The sequence below is a fragment of the Peromyscus leucopus genome, chromosome 19, assembly GCF_004664715.2.
Source record: "Peromyscus leucopus breed LL Stock chromosome 19, UCI_PerLeu_2.1, whole genome shotgun sequence".
Lineage (NCBI taxonomy): Eukaryota > Metazoa > Chordata > Mammalia > Rodentia > Cricetidae > Peromyscus > Peromyscus leucopus.
This window is the reverse complement of record NC_051079.1, coordinates 23,259,809-23,277,577: the sequence shown is the minus strand read 5'-3', so window position 1 is coordinate 23,277,577 and position 17,769 is coordinate 23,259,809. Positions and strand designations below refer to the sequence as shown.

The window sequence follows — 17,769 nt, the reverse complement described above, 5'->3', positions numbered from 1 at the left end:
CAGTGACACACTTTCTCCAACAATGCCACACCTACACCAGCAAGGCCACACCTCTTAATAGTGTCACTCTCTATGAGCCGGTGGGGCCATTTTCTTTTAAACCGCTACAGCCTCAAACTTGAAATTCTCCTGCAGTGACTTCCCAAAGAAATGATGGAATTATAGGCATGTGCTACTGTACTTAACGAAAGTATTTTTTCTTAGAGTGCACCTTTGCAGAGCAGGTCATTTTGGTCACTGCCACTCGGAGTCTGGAGTTGTCCTGGTTCTTCATGCAGCACGTCTATCAACAGCAGACTACTGACCCTCTAGAATTGGTGCATGCTTTGGGGACAGTATTCATGGTGTGTGCAGAGACAGGGTACATATGTGAAACCCACCAGTGACTGCAAGGACTCAGTGTAGTCTGGTGAGGCCAAGTTAGAGAGAGCGCTAACAAAAATGTTTGAAAGCTTTTGGGTATCCTGAGAAGAACGAGGGGAAGGAAGAGCTGGCAAGTGGAACCCTGATAGAAGTCTCAGACAGATTGGAATTTCATACCAGAAAAACAGTTCTGCAGGAAGGCTCATGGGATAGTCTTTAAAAAAAGATTATTTTTATTTTATGTGTGTGAGTGTTTTGCTTGCACGTAAGCATGCCACACATGAGCAGTGCCTTCAGAGATGAGAAGAGGGTGGTGGATCCTTAGAATTGGATGTGAGCTGCCATGTGGATGCTGAGAACCAAACCCAGGTTCTCTGCAAGAGCACCAAGTGCTCTTAACCACAGAGCCCTTTCTGTAGTCTCTCACGTGGGGTATTCTTGTCAAGCATATTTCCAGCCTCTGAATTTAGAATGAACTTTGGACCTGGAGAGGGAAGGATGATTTCAGCCACACCGCTCAAGCCCTCCCGGGTAGCACAGCTGGACACTTACCACAGCAGTTCTTGTAAAATATCCTACTCATACTGTTCACACGGCAGTCGCTGCAGAGCGATCCTGGTACTCCCCAGATGACTGTCTCCTTAATGTGTTCCTTGGGTGTGTCTGTATCACAGTCAGGCAGACCCCCCCTCTTTTTTATTTAACACCCCCCCCCCAGACAGGGTTTCTCTGTGTAGCCCTGGCTGTCCTGGAACTCGCTTTGTAGACCAGATTGGCCTCCAGCTCAAAGAGATCCACCTGCCTCTGCCCTCCCCTACAAGTGTTCAGATTAAAGACTTGGGACACCATGTCCAGCAACATAATTACTTTACTGAACCTTTTGGGAATTTCACATCATGCACCTCAACTCCACTCATCTCCTAGACCCTCCGTCTATTTGTCCTTCCTGCAGCCATCCCCAAATGAAAACAAAACAAAAAACAAAACAAAACAAAAGCCCAAATAAGCAAGCAAACAAAAAGAAAAAGAAAAACAACAACAACAAAAAAACAAAACCAAACAACAACAGAGCTCTTGGCTCCTCCATCTTTCCCACCTCTCCAACGCCTCTTCATTAGTCTTCGTGGCATTGGGAGCTGAGGTGAGTCACACAGTACACCCTTTGTCCAATCAGCTTTACCTGCAAATATTCATTGCAGTGAGTGACCGGCCCGGTTCAAGGCGTCTGGTTTCTGGTAGACCATCATCACTGGATCCTCATCGGAACTCCTCTTGGATATCCTGAAAGTGATGTATCTAAGACACCAAGGAAGAATAAGAACATTTCCCATTTTCCTTTGTTTGTAGGGAAATAAGCAACATTTCAATCACTTTGTTGCCTTGAGAGAAGCCCTCAACCATTGACATTGGAGGAATGCCAGTTAGGGAAGGAAAAAAAAATATCCTGGAAAACAGAGGAGGAGCAAAGAATGGAGTCCCGCACCTTCATGGATCTGGCTCTGGGGCTGGAGAGATGGTGCAGGGGTACGAACAGGTGCTCCTCCAGAAGATCTGGGTTTGGTTCTCAGGACCTATGTCAGGCAGCTCCCACCACCTGCAGTTCCAGCTGGAGAAGATCTGATGGCCTGGCTTTTCTGGCTTCCAAGGGCACCTGCACCCGCATGTACATGCCCACACCGACACATATACATGCAATTGAAAATGAAATCAAATCTTAAAAGAAGAATCTGGGCTTAGGGACTGAGGTGGATGGTAGTGGGAGAGTGTGTGCTTAGTAGGCATGAGGTCACAGTTTCTATTAATAGAGCAAAACCCAAATCATAAAGCATAAAGCATAAGATTTTGAGCTTTGCACTACCCACTCCTCTTTCTTTGTGTGCAGTGTAATATTTTAGGAATGAAGAAGTTAGGGAGGAGATGCAGAGTGGATGTGTTGCTTACATCTACCACTGCCTTCTTTTAGGCAACGACTGCTTTTTACCTGTTGGATAAAGTGACTCACTCATGGTTTCTTTTTAGTTTAGTGAATCTGATGGGTGAGTCTGAGAGCTAGTGATGGGTGGAGGGAGAATTTTGAAGCCTACCTTAGTAAAAGAGCATTGTAAGTTGAAGAACTTACCCAGGGTCTATTCTTGTCTAGCTCATCCTTGAGGGATCCGGATAAAATATCAGCCTTGTGGCCAGTGGCTTTTTTTTTTCCTCCCCATGTGCAAAGTACTCTCCTCTTTTTGAGGTTTGGACTCAGTCTCTCAGGCTGGGATGTGTGCGTGTTCGGAAGGGTGTGTTTGGTAAGTGTCACTTGGATGTGAAGTAAACACTCTTGGCTGCAGTGATGTAATATTTAACTCCCCGGGACAATATGGCGGGATGATGTCATTGAGATTGGTTTATTTTTTGTTTCTGTTGGCACACCTTTCTTTTCCTCACTGGAGCAGATGGGCAGCTCTGAGCTCATCACCTCAGGGAAGGGAAGTGGCAATAGAGAGTCCCTAGAATTGGGTTCCAAAATCCTAAGTCTTTAAATATAGACTATTTGGGGAATGGACATAATACATGGAAAGATCTCGAGGGAGGGACTAGGGCTTCCCCTAAATTAGAGGAAATCCCTAGCTAGGGTGGAGGGGAAGAAGTGTGCCATTGGTAGATCTCAGACACTCTGAGCTTGGGTACCTAACACCATATTGCAGGAAGTTCTTCATGGAATACCTCCCAGTGTGCCCAAGATGACCTTTCAGATATTCCCATACACCATGGGAGTCAAGTATAGTCAGTTCACACACCGATATCTAGACACATACTGTATCTTCTTGACCTATACTCATCAGTCCATACGGCTCTCTACTGACAAGTTCCTTACAGTGAATGATCTTTGTGGTCATTCAGTTCTCTCTGCTGCTTCTTCAGTGCTAGGTAAGAGGAGTGAGGAGTTTTGTTTTGTTTTTAAATCTCAATGTTCCATGATAAAACAAAGATATCTGTGGGAGGCTGTGGTCCCACTGACTTGATGTACTTCAAAGTCAATCTGTCTGAGGCCCTAATGCCTTTGTGACAGTAGAGCTCTCGCAATGATTTTGTCCTGTGTCTTGGCTCTAGATCATTCCTTATGGCTTCATTTAAGATTTCGTGGATTTCTAAGATGTCTACCAAGACTACAGGCTTACAGATTCCCATGTGATACTCATTAGAATTGACTGTATCTTTCTTTGTCTGCAGATCCAGAACATCATGTATCTCATTGGGTCACAATTGGGTCACGTGTTCACCCCTAAGGTCATGACTGTGAGTGGTGGTGGTGGTGGTGGTGGTGGTGGTGGTGGTGGTGGTGGTGTATGATCAGAGGAAGGGAGTAGAATGCAGAGACAGCCCCATTTTCTGCAGAGATCATCCAAAGCTCACTACTGGATGTTGGAAGCCTTAGATATTTTCAGACCCAGACGGGGTCTACATACTACTGTTTTCATACAAATACTTACTTATGACAAGGTTCAATGTAGAGATTTACAATAGAACAACTATAGCAGTAGACTGCAATAAAAGTCATATGATGGAGCCGGGCGTTGGTGGCGCACGCCTTTAATCCCAGCACTCGGGAGGCAGAGCCAGGCGGATCTCTGTGAGTTCGAGGCCAGCCTGGGCTACCAAGTGAGCTCCAGGAAAGGCACAAAGATACACAGAGAAACCCTGTCTTGAAAAACCAAAAAAAAAAAAAAAAAGTCATATGATGGTTCTCCATGTGTGTTAGTTACATTTCCAGGTGTTATGATAAAATATTCCATCCAAAGCAAATCAGGTGATAAAGGGTTAATTTTTGGATCACAACTCCAGGATACAGTCCATCATGGGCTGGAAATTCTGGTAATAGAGGCTTTGACAGCTGGTCACACTGCATCCATACTCAGAAAGCAAAGAATTGCGTCTGCTAATGCTCAATTAGTCTAGAATTTCAGTTGGGGAATGGTAACACCATAGGTTGGTCTTCCCACCTCAATTAACCCAATCAAGACAATCCCTCAAGGGGAAATAGATGAGATCTCCATGAATAAACTGGGGGTGAGGGGGCAATAGAGGGGAGTGGATGGGGGTGGGAACAGGAGGGAATACGATGGTTGAGCTGGGGGAGGGACGGAGTGGAAGAGCAATGAAGGAGAGATGTTGATAGAGGGAGACATGGGGTTATGGAGAAACCTGGTGCTAGGGAAATTCCCAGGAATCCACAAGGACAACCCCAGATTAGACTACTAGCAATGGTGGAGAGGGTGCCTGAACTGGCCTACCCAGGTAATCAGATTGGTGAATACCCTAACTGTCATCATAGAGCCTTCATCCAGTAACTGATGGAAGCAGATGCAGAGTTCCACAGTCAAGTACCGGACTGAGCTCCGGGAGTCCAGCAAAGAGAGGGAAGAGGGATTATATGAGTAGGGGGTGGAGCAAGGTCATGGTGGGGAAATCTACAGAGACAACTGAACCAAGCTCTTATGAACTCACAAACATTAGACCAACAGCTGTGGAGCCTGCATGGGACTGAACTACACCCTCTGCATATGGGAGACAGTGTGTAGTTTGGTCTGTTTGAAGGGTCCCTGGTAATGGCATTAAGATCTATCCCTGGCACATGAGCTAGCTTTCTGGAGCCCATTGCCTATGGAGGGACGCCTTATTCAGCCTTGATGCAGTGGGGAGGGGCTTGGTCCTGCCTCAGCTGAATGTACCAGGCTTTGCTGACCCCCCATGGGAGCCCTTACCCTTTTGGAGGAGGGGATGAAGGGTGGATTGTGGAGGGAGGGGAGGAGTGGGAAGAGGGATGGGTGGGGGATCTGCGATTGATATGTAGAATGAGTGGAAAGTTTTCTTAAATAAAAAAAAATCTTAAAAAAAAGATAATCCCTCACTGGTGTGTCTAGAGGCTCATCTCCCAGATTATCCTAGATCTCATACAAACTATGCACATCTCCCTTGTACTTGTAAATGTATTATTTATAATACCCAATACAATGTAAGTGCTATGCAAATTGTTATTGTATTACATGATATAGAGAATAATGATGAGGGAAAATAAAATCTGTACATGTTCTGTACAGATATAGTTTTTCTCTCAAATATTTCTGGTCCATGGCTGGTCATATTGTTAGATGTAGAACCCTTAACTACTGGACTCAACTTTCTGTTTGTGATGACCTCATTCTTGTACTGGAGCTTCTCTGTGGGTTAACCCTTGGGGTTCTATGTGGTAAGATGAAATGAAGTGAGTATATGGGCATTGTGATCTAACATTGAACATGACCTCAGATACTGTCATAGTCTACTTGATAACTGAGAAGGCTACTGAGTGACAGGAGTGTGGATAACATATGTAATGTAGATACATGGGACAACAGACAATTCATGTTCTGCCTTAGTCAGTGTGATAGTATAAGACCATCATGTGCTCAGAATGGTGTGATTTAAAATTTATAAATTACTTCTGGAATTACCCAGCTAGCATTTTCAGGGTGTTGGCAACTGAAACCTTTGGAAGGGGAACTGTAGAAAAAGTGGGGGACTACCACAACCACTGTTCTGTTTTTTGGGTATTCCTGGAGATAGAAGTGCAGCTAACTTTCTTATAAGTACCAGGACTGAATGAGGATGAAGTTAATTTCCTCAAAGAAAACTGGAGTAAGGTGATCCTGAAAAGGATAAATGGATGCTGGATAGAGGAATAATATTCTTTGTTTTTTTTTGTTTGTTTTTTGTTTTTTGGAGCTGAGGATCGAACCCAGGGCCTTGTGCTTGCTAGGCAAGCGCTCTACCACTGAGCTAAATCCCCAACCCCGGAATAATATTCTTTAAAAGATAAAAGTGTTGGATTTTTCTGTGTATAAGAATGATAGTATATGCATAGATTAAGAGGTAGGCAATTGGGAATACCTCTCCAAGGCCTATGCGTTAAAGGGTTGACTTTCATCATGTGCTACCAAAAGGAAGTGTAAGGACCCTCAGGAGGTACAGCATCGTGGAAGGAAGTTAGGCCATTGTGGGGATAGCCCTGATGGGGACATTAGGATCCCAGCCATTTCTCCCTTTCTTTCTTCATTCCTGGCAGCCTCTGGTGCCAGGCTTCCTGTGCCAGATACTCCTTCCATAATGTCATTCCCCATCACAGGTCCAGGAGCAAGGGGGAAACCAAATATGAACTGAACCTTCAAAGCTATGAGTCATAACACAGCTTCCCTCTTATAGCTTGATTATCTCAGGTACTTTAAGCCAAGCAGCCAACCAGCCAAGCAGCCAATCAACCAACCACCAACCAACAAACCAACTAACCAACCAACCAACCACCAACCAACCACCAACCACCAACCAACCAACCAACCAACAAATCAATCAACTAGTAACAACTGAGTTGAGGAAATGCCTCAGCCAGTAAAGTTGCCTGTCACAAAGCCTGCTGGCCTAGTTCAATCTCCGGCATTCAAATAGTAGGACGAGAACCAACTACCACAAGTTGTCTTCTGGCCTCCAAAAGTGTGCTGTGGTATGTGCTTTTATCACACACACACACACACACACACACACACACACACACACACACACACACACGTAAATCAATAAATTACTATGAAATAAAAAATAAAAAGTTAACAAAACAAAACAAAGAGAAAACTGGTGTACACATTGAGTGCTTAATTTGGTGTGAAAGTTTTTTTAAGTTTATTTCTTAGTTGTAGGTTCTTATTTACCTGATATAATTTACAGAGGACCTGAGACATTAAAGGTAGATTTCCAGATGAGCTGGCATTGAGGTGAAACGTTTTATCTAAGAATAGCATGTTCCCAGCCAGGGAGTGGTATGCGTGATGGCATATTGTATTTTTCCCACTCTTACTCTTTCTTTTCTTGCTTAGGGCTGTCATTTAAAACCACACAGAACGAGGGCAGAAGTCCATCTTGCAAGTGATCACAAAGCTCCTTTGGTGTTTTCTGTATCATGAACATGAGATTCATTGAGCAGTTACAGGACTGAAGGCATTTTACATGCTTTAAGCAGACTCTGGATTCGATTTAGAGAGCTTCTAGTCTTCATTCTGAAAACAATCTGATTTATGTCTTACAGAATTCTGATGCTGAACTCAACCAGGAAATAATCTAATTGAGTTCCTGTAGAACTCTTTAAATGCTTTGTAAAACACAGAAAGACAGGTTATTTATACTCCTTAGATTATTAGATGAGAATTTATTTATTTATTTTGGAGACAGTGTGTGGAACTGGCTGGCCTGGAACTTGCTATGGAGAACAGGGAGGCTTCAAGCTCACTGAGTTCTGCCTGCCTGTCTCTGGAGTGCTGGGGCATTAGTCTCTGGAGTGCTGGGACCAAAGGCCTGTGCCACCAGACTTGAGACTTTGTTTTCAATGAGGTCTATATTATGACAGCATTTAGACATCTAAGTCTTTAGTATTATCCTGCCAGGATCCACAGCAACCAGGACTGAAGCATTTTATTGGGAAAATAAAGAACGGAGGGCTCTTTCCTTTTATGAGAGTAGTGGTTAATCTTGCATCTGTCTCTGGAGACCTCACCATTGCCATATGTTAGCCCTACCAAATGGATGATGTGATTCAGGCTGCCGATTTCCTGCCAAGAACTCCATGCTGTCTCCTCCCTTTCATAAGCCTTACTCCAATATGTGCATATATCATCACCCAGCGGTCGCTTCTTATGCAATCCCCTTAGTCCTTGGGTCCACAACCTTATCCATCACCTTGACAGGCTCTGCCACATTTCCCCCTGAACTTAAAGTAATGAAAAACAACAGGAAACCAAAACAAATGGCAAAGAATAATTTAGAGGAAAATACTCTGACACACTGGCTCATTGATTAAACAACAACAAAACCAAGGAGAGAGGTTGAAACCTAAGACAAAATTACAATGGGTGATTAGGAGAATTCTGCTTTCTCTACCATGTGAATGATGCAATTTTTTTTTTTTTTTTTTTTTTTTTGCAATAAGTAGATGGTGCACAGCATTCTGATGAGCAGGTGATATGAGGGTGACCATAGTACAAATAAAAGCCATTCATATAGTTCATGACCTTTTCTCACGCTACTTCTGGTGACTGCTACCCAGGAAGACACAAAAAGTTTAACCCGAGCATCTCATCTCAGATATTTATTCGCCAGTACTTAGTAGAATGACTTTGATAGAAATTTTGTTTTTAGAGCTACATTAGTAGGGCTGGGACGTGGTTCAGCCAGTGTCTTAGTTAAAGAGTTTCTATTGCTCTGAAAAAACACATTAACCAAAAGCAGCTTGGGGGAGAAAATGGTTTATTTCATCTTACACTTTTAGGGAACCATTCATTGTCCAAAAGTCAGGGCTAGGAACTCAAGGAATCTGCAGACAGGAACTGAAGCAGAAACCACTGAGGAGTGCCGCTTACTGGCTTGCTCCTCACGGCTTGCCCAGCCTCTTTCTTAGAGACCCCAGGAGAACCAGCCTGGGGGTGACACTGCTCACAGTGAGAAGGCTCTCCCCATACATCATCAACCGAGAAAATACACCACAGGCTTGTCCTCAGGTCACTTTTGTGGGGGCATTTCCTCAATTGGGGTTCCCTGTTCCAAAATAACTCTAGCTAGTGTCAAGTTGACATAAAAACTAGCCAGCACAGTCAGTAAATGCCGGTTAACTAACACAAGCAGGAGGACCTGAGTCTGGCTCTCCAGTACCCATGTTATAAGCCCAGGTGTGGCCCAGTTGCCTGTAACCCCAGTGCTGGGGTGTTGCACAGACAGACAGGCAGATCCCTGGAAGCCACTGGTCAGCTAGCCTTGCTTAATCAGTGACCCTGTCTTAAAAATGAAGGTGGAGCCCAATCGAGGAAAACGTGATGCTGAACTCTGGTCTCCACATGCATGTATGCAAATGTGCACACACCTGTTCAAACATGCACACACACACACAATTATATGAGGAAAACTCTGTTGTCAATGAATTAATAAATTTATTTGAAGTATATTTCTTTTGAGCCTTACTTCCATTGTTATAATCATCTACTGTTTTTTATTATAAGTCTTCAAACAGTAAGACACTTGATGAGGCTTTTTTTTTTTTCAGCATATAAGAGAGGTTTAGAATTTGCCATTACGAGGTTTTGAAGGTTTCAATGTGGTAGGTATGTGCTCACCTACTTATTTTAATCTAGTACTTTAATATGACAGATTTTGTGTTGTGTGGATTTCAGTGTACTTTGGAAATGTTATTTTCCCTGTATACCTGGGATCAGTGAGGTAATCTTCTTTAATTTACACCTTTTGTGTGGTCCAGCAGGACCTAAAATTAATCCTTTCCTGTACAAGGAGGGCAGAGCAGTTGTACCCTTAGGTAATCACATGTCACCTTAATGAACTTCCCCGCTTCCTACTGTTTTACAATCTGTCTTTTGGCACCCCAAAGCTGTCCACACTCTTCGTTTGGGGGGCACATTAGCTTGCCAGGGCTGCCACAGCCCAGGACCACACTGCAGGTGGCTTCAGCGACCGACCTTCATTTTCTCACAGTTAGGAAGGCCGGAAGTCTGAGATCAAGGCATTGGCAGGCTTGGTTCCTCTGTGGTGCTGTGTGGGAGGGGGTCTTTCTGTCTGTATCCCCCCTTTTTTATTTTTCAGTGCTGGGGACGACAGCGAGGCCTCACACATGCGGGCCAGAGCTTTGACCCTGAGCTGCATCCTCAGCTTCCCTGTGCCTTCAGGTCATTTTCCCTCTGTGACTTGCAGCGTCTGGACTTTCTCTCCTTACAAAGGACGCCAGTTACACTGGCTAAGAGTCCACCCAAATGACGTCACTGTAATCTGGTCACCTCTACAAAGACCTTATCCGGAAACAGAGTCAACCTCTGACATCCTGGGGGTGGGGTGGGGGAGGATTTCAACACGAGTTTTAGGGTGTGAGGCAATAAGGATCTAACAGTTTAAAGGAAGAACACAGAAATATTTTATGTCACATGGCACTTCTGAGGTGCTGAGATTCTACACAAAAATATGCATTTTAAGGCAAGAGATATGGTGAGTCACTTGCATAGTGATGCCAATCTGGCTGTCGAAATGCTAACCTAAGAGGACTTCCCTTCCCTTCCCATTTCAGATGATTAGGAAACAATGCAAGCCGAGTTAGCCACTGCCTTGGTCTAGTTCCTGTTTCTAACAATGTAATGCCACCCACTGGGTAAGTTTTAAAGAAAAGCGATTTGTTCACAGGTGGTGACTCTTGATTCTGGAGTCCAAGGTGAAGGTGGCGTAGTGCAAGGCTGCATCTGAGGATGGCCTTATTTCTGGCCGAACCTGAAGTGGTGCAAAAGGTCACATGGAAAAAGACGGGGAGCTCTGAGTGTGTGTGCCTGCGTGTGCATGCGTGTGCGCATGTGTGCGCACACATGTGTGCACGTGTGTGTGTACATGTGTGTGTACATGTGTGTGTGCCTGCGTGTGCATGTGTGCGCATGTGTGCGCATGTGTGTGCACGCGCATGTGTGTGCACATGTGTGTGTACATGTGTGTGTGCACGTGTGTGTGTGTACACATGCACTCCTCTGGTGTCTCCTTATTTTAATTTTATAAATCATATTATTTTCTAAAGATTTTATTATTTTTATTTTAATTATATGTGTATGTGTGTGATTATGTGCATATAAGCACAGTGCCCTCGGAGTCCAGAAGACGGCATCAGAGTCCCTGGAGCTGGAGTGACAGGCAGCTGTGTGGCACCCAATGAGGAAGTTGGGGATTGAACTCTGGTCTTCTGTAGGAGCACTATGCACTCTTAACTTCGGAACGATCTCTGCAGCCCCTCTCTCTTCTTATAAATCTATCCATTTGCCGCTATGTGGGTTCCATGCTAATGATTTTATTTACTCCAGATCGCCTCTCCAACAGCTCACCTCTCAACACTGTACTTGCTTAACGTTTTCGTGGACTTAATTCTGTACAGAGGGCATTTAGCTCTGCTGAGAGTTTCAGAAGAGATAAACTGCATTTAAACCAAAGAAGCGAGGATGTGCAGAGTGGAGTCTAAAATAGAAACGGCACTAAGAGCTGTCAGAGCCTTGCATACCAAGTGATAAAATAGTTGGACCCTCTTAAATCATACAGCTGTATTTTTTCTTCTCTCTCTCTCTCTCTCTCTCTCTCTCTCTCTCTCTCTCTCTCTCACACACACACACACACACACACACACAAGCCAATACCCATTTTATTTAGCACAGTATTGATTTAATGTATACTGTTTCATGGGAGCTTATGGTTTCTTTCCTGTTTTTCAGCTCTTTCAGTGTAAGGATAAACTTCTAAATAACAAGATTGTACAATCACTCCAAAATGTCCAGATGGATAAGAATCTATTTTTTGGAATCATTATTAACAGAACGGCATTAAAAAAATCAGGAATTATCAGAAGACAAATAAATTTGGAAGCTCTCAACAGCTCCTGGCACTTAGTGCCATGATTTCATCTCCTCAGTTAGAAGAAGCTGCAGTTGTATAGCAATTTCAGCATTTGTGTGTGTGTGTGTGTGTGTGTGTGTGTGTGTGTGTGTGTCATTATCTAGATAAAATGATTTGGAGAAGGCTGGTGGTTGGTTAAATACTATAGACGGTTATCCTAGAAAACAACCAGACTTTAACCAGACAGACCAGCGTCCACCTGCTCTGCTCACAGGGCGGTGCAGGGGCCGGGATCTGTTGGGAAGAGGGGGAAGGGCGTTTCTCCAGCCTTTTCTCCATGGAAACTGAGTGGCTTCGTGAAGGTCTCCTCTGGCTTGACGAAGCCAGATCAGGATCTGTTTCTCAGAGTAGTCACAGTCAGCAGAGAGACAGAAAGGGAAATGGTGTAAAAGCATCTCCTCTCAGATGCCTCTCCTGAGGGTTATCACCAAAGGCTGGCATGCCACAGATCCACCGACATGTTTCTGGAGAAGCATGCACTACTGCATGCTGACCATTTTGCTCAAGCAAGTTCTGAGTAAGCAGGATTACATCATGATTGAATGTTTCCAGTAGGCTTTCAGAACTTTCAAATTAATCTGGGTCATATTTAACATGGCTTAGAAATAATGGAGATGAGTGTCAGGTTTTTTTTTTTTTTTTTTTAGTAGGGTTTTCTTGAGCTATTATGAAGAACAGTGATTAACAATGTGCTTAAGTCAACAAATTGCTATTTCACTAATTGGTAAAAACTGGACAGCTCATCCCTTTCTCAGAAAGTATTAGTGATTTCCTGTGGAAGACAAGAAATAGCACAAGAATCTTTCCTTCCTGTGTCCCTCCCAAGCTTCCTACGTCATTTTCTGTGGCCTAAAAAAGATGTATCCTGTTCCCCTTTCTATGCTCATTAATTCCTCTCATATTCAGTCCCAACACACCCACAGGGATCAGTTCTCACCTACTCTTTCTTTACCTTCACTTATTTATACGGTCCTTGCAAGCGACTCAGAAAGTACATGTACATATATTCTTAGAGGCGGCATCTCACTTGTTTTTACATTATAACACCAAACAATTTTAGTTAAACTTCCAAGTCAGTTAAATATGGATATAAACCAAGAGTTAGAGTCAAGGTTATTAAATTTTATGGGATACATTTCAATAATGGGAAAAAATTCTCTGGTGATAAATGACAGTTCTCCACCTTTTGGGTGAGGGAAGAGACCTAAGGGCTCTCTCCCGTCTGTCATCCACTCTGTGAGTACATCCGTTCTCTGTCTCTGTGCTTCAGAATCTCAAGCATTTCAGGCTCAGTATGTGCTTGGACTGCTAGTCCCCAGTGAAGTGATGGGTGTCCTGGGATCTTATGGGGATGTTTTTGGCTTTTCTCCCCCTCCCTCCCATTTTTTGAAAAACAAATAAAACATACGCTAGAATTAGTGGTAATGTTAGACTCCACACTTTGGAAGAACAATTAGTAGGATTTGGGAAGGATATTTAAATGAAAACCTTAGGGAAATATTTGCTTGTTTTTTTTAGGGTAAGGAACAAATAAATAGTTAGCTAGGCTGTGGCCAGAAACCTAAGTACCAATTCCAATAGGTGCTTTATTTGGGGGTAGAGGGCTGAAAGAAGATGATCACAGGCAGGTTGAGCTAAGAGCCAGCTGGGGAGCTCTGTTGAGAATAGACTGACGTCGGTAAATGGTGTCAGGCCTTAAAGGAACAAAAAGATGAAGAGAGACCATCTTTCTTCCTCTATCTAGAACCAATCAGTAATGACTCTATGTTTCAACTAGTTAAGCCATTCAATGTACTCACCACAAAGAAACGACAACAGTTTAAGGTGACAGGCATTCTGATTGTTTTGATTTAATCAATACATGAGATACACTTGAATTTAAGCAAAAACATGGCCATCATAAATATATGCAAATGTTATCTGTTAATCAGAATATAAAATTAGGGCTGTTGGGATGGCTCAGTTGTTAAGAGCTCTTGCTGCACAAACCTGATTAGCTGAGTTTGATCCTCAGAATCCATGGTAGAAGGAAGACCCAACCCCTGACAGTGTCTTGCACACGCACACACAAATACACATGGTAATAATAGCAACACCTTAAGCCAGGGGTGGTGGTACATAACCACAACCTCCACAATTCAGGAGGTGAGGGAGTAGGACCCAGAGTTCAATGCCATATGAAAAAGAAAAGAAAACAAATGAAACATTAATCAAAAAAACAAAACAAAACAACAACAAAAACAAAAACAAAAACAAATGGGAAACGAAGAGCCAGCAAGATGTCTCAGCAGGTAAAGGCATTTGCCAATTACCTGAATTCCATCCCTAGGACCCGCATAATGGAAAGTGAAATATTCTGACCTCTAGGAACAAGTATACCACCCTACTTACAAAATAAACGAATGTAACAACAACAATCTAAAGATAGAATTTTAAGACAAATGTAAATGTCCCCCCCATGCCCCATGTTTTGATGGGGTTTTGTTCGACAGCTCAGGCTGGCCTCCAAATTGCAAACCTCCTTCCTCACTGTGATGATATAGGCATGGATCACCACCCTATACTTATAAAAAAACAAACCAATCTCTGGGGAAAAGAGACAATTTCAAAGCAGGAGTTTACACACTCTTTCTGGTTAGTCAGCTGTTTTCCTTACTCAATAATATCAACCGGCAACGCTGTATGTGTAAAATGACTTAACCTGGGGAGGGTCCACTCCTTAACAGGATGAAGAAAGGGACACATGTAATAACTCAGGAAGGCTTCTGAAAAGGATGAAAAGATAGTATAAGCCGCCATAAATTTATTCATAATTGAAGGCATATGACATACTGACATCATTTCTCTCCAAATGAGCTAAGGATCCAAATAATATCTTGCAGTGATTCTCACTGTAGGTGGGGTTTGCTGCCTCCAAAGGAACATTTGGCAACATCTACAGATAGTTTTGACTGCCATGACTACAGCAGGTCTTTGACATCTAGTTGGGAGAGGCCAGGGATGTTACCAAAATCCTATCATGCACTAGACAGTGCCTCCCATCCCCCCTAGCCCACAGCAAACAAAACGTGGCTGGGTACAAAGTGATAGCAGTCGAGAAAACTGGTTTAGAGGCAAATGGCCAACTCTACTGAAAACCAGGGAGAGGAATGAATCTTTCTACAAGGCTTGGCACAGGAATACGGTGACTGGCACTCTGTGGGTAAGAACCTTCTAGAAAGCAAAGAGTATCTCAAGTATGGGAGTGACAGGGTGGAATGTAGTGGGGAGTGTTTGGAGCACTGCCCTACATTTCTTCCCAGATATTTGTGAAAGAGCCAACACCCATTACTAAAGACAGGGAGTCGGTTTTCCCCCAGTTTCTTTTCTGGAGAGATTTGTGGTCAAACCCACTCTCATCTACTTCCGTTGGCTTTTGGTCATCTTCAGAGCCAAGATGAAGGAGCTCAAATCCATTTCTCTTTTAGGTCTACTCCACCTTGAGAAAATTTCTGCATCCCTCTTGAGCTATCATTTGGTCCTGGATATCCTTCAATGGCAGAAATGGTTTGTTTACTGGCTTCATTTTATCTCCCTCCCCTCTCCATTACAATAGGAAGAAGTCTATTGTTCTCTATAGATTCTTGCTTGCATTTGGGCAAAGGTAAGGATGGCAATGTTTTCCTTTTCCAATGAAGCATATATAATTTAGTTAATCTGAGAATTTCATGCATGCATATAATGTATTTTAGCCATACCTGTTCCTTTATAACTCTTCTCAGGTCCACCCACCTCTACCCTTCTTAACTTTGTGACTCTTCCTCCTCCTCCTCTTCTTCTTCATTTTCTTCATCTTCTTCATCTTTTTCTTCTATAACCTACCAGGTTCCATTCATGCTAGCTATAAACTCATGGGATGGGGCCACTGACTGAAGTGTGGTTAACCTTCCAGGGGTCACACATGAAAGCAAATGGACTCTCCTTCCTGTATTATTATATAGAGAAGTAGCTGTAGGGTCGAGAGGAGAGCTGGACAGAGACACAAAGTAAGGACATTACTGACAGATAAGTAATGGCTGTTGTGCTGTATGAGAGGCACAGTTCAGAACTCCTGTGTAGCTCTGTCTCATCATTGCTGTTCCTCAGTGGAGCACTTGAGGGTGGCCCTGGCTGCAGACACTGGGAACCCCTTCTATGAGACGCCTACTCGCCCAGCTTGTATAGATTTCCTGGTAGGGTCTTTTAGTCTCTCAGTCGGCCTGCACTAGAACACAGCTTTGTTAGTAGCTGCATGGGTTGCAGTCCAGGAACAAGTTCAGTCAGATGGTCGAGGAAGCTCGAGGGTCTGATGGAAGATGTTTGTTGGGGGAATCAAAGTTGACTTGGGGACTGGAGAAAGAGCCAGTGGACTGATAAAGTAGTTCTGTCCCCTTTTTCCAACTGTAACCATCCACTCCTTACAACACAGCTTCTGCTCTGTCCTCTCACCAGGAAGTCTAGTGTATACCTCTGAACGCCCACTGAATCAATGCAGAGAGGGCTCATCAGTGTCTCCCTTATCCTGTGCCCTGAGCATCTCCATAGTTCTTATTCTGCCTGCCTTCCTGAAGTTCACACTCTCGATCACATACCTTTTTCTCGGTGTTCTTTCTTTTAATTATTTACATCCTGTGGCTTTCTTTTCATCCCTAAATCCTTTTCTTGCTTTTTTCCCTCTTACATCAGCATTTCCTCCCCCTTTCTATTACCATGGCTGCTACTTTCCTTTCCTTAATATATGTCTTTGTTTATTTTTATAGTTTGAATTGCCTCGTCCTCTTCAATCTCCTTCAGAAACTCATCATGGATGAGCTTTAACCACGAGATTTGCTTCTCTAAGTTATTCACCCTTGACGCCATTCTCCTGAATTTGACTTCTCTTCCATGTATCCAGTCCCCAAATCAATTTGATCAATTCTCCAATAAATTTCTTTTGTCAGACTTGCTGATGTTTTCTTGTCGACCCTCAGTGCTGGATCTTGCGCCAGACTTACATCACAGGTCAGTCTGGACTAAGAGTACTCTCAGGAAATCTATAAAATCTGGGGGTAGCATGGCATCTCATAGAAGAGTTCCCAGTGACTTGTGCTAGGGCTACATCAAGTGCTTGATGAAGAACAGCAAAGTTATGGAGCTATGGACAAGCTCAGAATATTGCATATAAAGTTAGATCTGTCGCCATGGCCTGACTGGAGTGGCTGCGTGCCTTGCTTGCTGACCTTGATCAGATGTCTCGCTATTCAATTCCTGCGTATCCATTCTGAATGCTTAAGGAAGTTCTTGTTTTGTATCCTGCATTTTGCGTTAACATTGATGCAAGAATGTAGAACATTGGGTCTGGAATGTAGACCATTGTGTTGCGAACTTCTGCCCTCACGGGGTTCTTCATTTTGTACTGTAAGCTGTATTTAAGTTTCTTCCTCTTTCAATAAACGGCATTCGACATCCAATCGTACGAATGACCAGCTGTTCTTGTCTCTATTTTATTTGACCCCACAGTCTGACTGTGTAGAAAATTTCTAAACAGTCTTATTAAATAGAACACGAGCCAAATACAGGGTGAAGCTGTAGCGATCAGAGAAATAGGAACAACCACCAGCTAACCTTAGCTCACCATGCTGCCGTAGCTTCCCAAGTGAACCAGCTTCTTCCTGTCTAACCTGCACCTTTATTGCCTTCCTGTTCTGCCTTCTCATTGGCTCTTAGCCCAGCTACTTCACTTCCTTGTCACTGCCTGTCTGTACAGACCTCCAGGTTCTATGGTTGTACTGGATTAAAGCACATGTCGGGCTGGAGAGTGGCTCAGTGGTTAAGAGCACTGGCTTTCTTCCAATCTGATTCATTCCACACCATGTGACTCAAACCACTGCAACAGATCTGGCTTTTCTGGCTGCATATACATGCTGT

The 17,769-nt window shown here is 43.5% G+C and overlaps 1 non-coding gene across 1 annotated transcript; it reads right to left on the bottom strand.

Annotated features, from left to right (window-relative positions):
- Window positions 1–6,101: 6,101 nt before the first annotated feature.
- Window positions 6,102–6,174, bottom strand: Trnaa-agc. The gene has a single exon. It is a non-coding gene; the product is annotated as a tRNA-Ala (tRNA).
- Window positions 6,175–17,769: the final 11,595 nt, after the last annotated feature.